Raw genomic sequence first — 3,775 nt, forward strand, 5'->3', positions numbered from 1 at the left:
ACACGGTACTTAAATGAAACTTAAACCGTACCTCTTGTAGCCAAACCAATTGAGCCTCTTCTTTGGAATTCTTCACCAACATTAGCTCCAAGCCTTACCAAAGCTCCTCAAGCAATACCAACCTCCCAATTGTGCACCAACATCACCAAATACACTAACATAACCAATATCACATACATACATCAACCTAGGGCTCATAAAAATGACAAATCACAAGGGTTTGAGCACTTCTTACCTCAGCCCATATGAAGTAGGGATAGAACCCACTTAGAATCCATGTTGGAGTATCCCTAAACACCCAAAATCACAAGATTTCAACACTAACTATCCAAAAACGTGTAACAGTGGGAAATTTCGAAAACTGGGCAGAGATGAATGGAATGCTCACCACCAAACTTAAATAGAATTGTAGAGGATGAGAAGAGCGACGCGTGGCCGCAAACGGCTCGTCAATCAGAGCTCCGTAGCTCAAGTTATGGTGGTTTGAAGATCAAAGAGAGTTAGGTTTTCTCTCTTCTCTTCTCTCTTCTCAAATCAGCGCCCCAACCCTTCTTTTTAGGGTAAAATGAGCTGAAATGCTCACAACTAATGTTTATATATGTTGGGTCTTGGACCCACTTAGGCCCGGTTCACTTATTTTTGCCCATTGGCCCAATTTTGGGCCAAAACCTTTAAGATTAGCGCTCTAAATCGCACTTTAAATATTTCTACCTTTCCTAATTATAATTCCTCATTTCTTAATCTTATTTACCCATAATCAATTTCCTCAGCTGTAGTACCAGACAGATCTCAGCCGGTACTGCCGGTCAAAATTCTACTGCGCGCTTTTACGCAGAAAACTATATTTTCTGACTCGGAAAAATTCACTGAATCCAAATATCATATTTAAATTATCAAATTCCAATTGCCAAATCTTTCAACCATATTCGCTCCTATTTAAATTATTATTTAATTAATTTCGGTTAGACCGGGTATTACAGCCTCAAGCTCAGGGCTCAGAGCAACACTTATCACTTAATTATAACAAATAACAAATCTTGAAAGATAGGCAGTTAAAGAGAGATAGATCTAAGTTTAAGGTAAGACGAAAGACAGTTAAAGAAAAACACTATATAAATAAACAGATGAGGACTTAATTACTCATGCATTCTAAGACCAACAAAACCCTCACAAGAAAATCTCATATATAAATTCCTGGATGAAAGAATAAAAATAAACCTACAATATAATTGAAAATAAACTGTTAGTTTTAACTTTCAATACCTGTTTCAGGTTAATCAAGAAGTTCCAGGTTAGATAAGCTTGGACAATTGCACGAGCACTCAGAAATAGTAGCTGATAACCATTTTCCTAACATAAATTCAGTATCCAGCATTAGATTTGAGATTCAATTCAATGAAACAATAGGTAGATAATAACGTCAACCATGCTGGGGTGCATTTACATTTGATAGAAGAAAAAGTTAAGTTGACAACCATTACTATGTAACAAGCTTGCTGAAGAATGCAAGGTGAAACATGGAAACAAAAGAAACGAAAAAAACGTAGAGCATGCAATTGGATTATGGACCATGGACAATTGGTATCAGTTTTGTTAGACACAAAAAAAGCCACCATCTCAAGATGTAAATTAAATGTAGATATTTTTATCATGTCAAATTTAGTAATTTACCTCCAATTGAGATTTTCGAAAAATAATGATAACATGGAAGAAAATATAGCTGGAGAGTGAGAGTGAGATGAGATGCAGAGTAAACTGATAAACTCTATCAACTCAAACCTGCAAAAGCATCAAACAAAGGGAAAAAATATTCATATAATAATCTTTTTTTTCCTCATTCATTTTCACCTTTTCGGCTGCGCACTCTGAGTCACATTCAATCCGAAAACAAAATTTCACAGAAAAACAAAAACAAAATAATCGAAACTTGAAACCCCCCAAAACAATGCTCTGCTCGTTCTTCTTCTCTGAAATTAGAACACAAGTTTGACACACACACACACACACATTTTTCCAACCATGGCTGTAGTCTATTTAGCCAATAAACAATTACAGCAGAAGTAGATAAAGACCGCTTCGGATCTCACCATACACATATATTCAATCCAAGCAACTTTTGAATCCCTAAAACCATCCATTGTTAGCTACATGATGACATTAATATGGCAAAAAACCAAAATGCGCATAACATGGTTAACCCGTTTGTCCACTAAAGGAAACGTCACAAAACAAAAACCAAACATGACCAAAAATAAATAAATAAAAAAAGAAGAAGAAACAGCAATACGGAAATAGCTGAGAAAAAAGAAAGAACACATTTAGGAAAATCCAGAAGCAGAGCGAATGGAATTCGCAAGGATCTGATATGTGAGGAGTTTACTTAGCAACCATTCTGGCGATGAAATCCTCGTAACGGATCTTACCATCGGGGCCAACATCAACCTCCCTGATCCAGAAGTTCTCGATCTAGAAGCTCTCTACCGCAACGGACACGGCAATGGTGACAGTGCCGGCGGAGGAAACGGCAGCGAGAACGGCGGCAAGAATGGCGTATGTAGAAAACTTAGGGTTTCATTCTCTCTCAGCGAACTCGGTGCCTGACAGTTTGGGAAAAAAAGAGAAAATGATGTTTTATTCCAAAACTTTGAATTTTAATTAATTATGAGTGGAGGTTTTTTAAAATGCCATAAATAAAATATATTGTGGAGGTTTTTAAAACTTCTACCAAAATACTCCCTCAAATCAATATTAATCTTGTAGTGTTTTCTGAGTTTTATTGTTGAATAGATTGAAAGGTTGTTGTTGAAATTTGCTGTAACTCTGAATTTTTTTTGTTGCTGATGGATTGAAATTTTTAAGTGTAAGTTTGTGATTCTAAACTTTTATTGCAATGACCAATTTTTAGTTTTCTGCCTAACTTCTTCTTTTATTGAAGTTCCTCCCAGATAGTAGCCAGTCGATACTCAGAGAGCATAGATAAGATCTCTAACCAGCTTTGAGTGTTGGATTACCTTTTTATGGACATTGTCTAACTTGGAATGAACTTTGGACATAGATCATTGATTTAAACCAACATCTTATTATGTACTAAAGCATTCTTTGAGTTAAAGGATGAATTTTCTTGCTGATTATTTTGTTATAATTTAGAACTTAGTTAAAAAAATTTTATTTTATAGAATTTTAATAATAAAATATGAATAAATTATTATGTCAAATTATAAACTTCTGAATTTTATTAATTAAGAAATTATTGAATTTGTATATTTAAAATTGTATATTGAATTTTTAATAATTATATTATATATTTAATGAAACCGGTTCAATTTCAGTTGGACCCTCGTTAAACTGTTAAACCATTAAACCTGTCACCTGACCGGTTCAATAACCGGTCCGGTTCTCGCAACATTGATCATAATTGATACATTCTTTAGAATCTACCGAAGAGCTTATAATGGATTATCCATTAGAATGTTGGATGCATCAACAAATTCTAAATGCCTACTTTTTTATTGGACTATTCACTCTTTGTTGCTTCTAGTGTAACAGTTCTTGTCTCTCTAAACTAATATTTCGTTATTCCATATATGTAAATGAAATAATAAAAGTTTAACATACACATCATATCACATTAGGAGCATTACAAAATATAAAATTGGAACATATAGATGGTTTTCTCCATTATTGAATAAATAATCCGAAATAATACATACATTTTTGCAAGCAAATTTTGAAAGAATAAGTAAAGAACGCAAATTATATTATAAATTATAAATAT

Source organism: Arachis ipaensis, chromosome B03 (assembly GCF_000816755.2).
Source record: "Arachis ipaensis cultivar K30076 chromosome B03, Araip1.1, whole genome shotgun sequence".
Classification (NCBI taxonomy): Eukaryota; Viridiplantae; Streptophyta; class Magnoliopsida; order Fabales; family Fabaceae; genus Arachis; species Arachis ipaensis.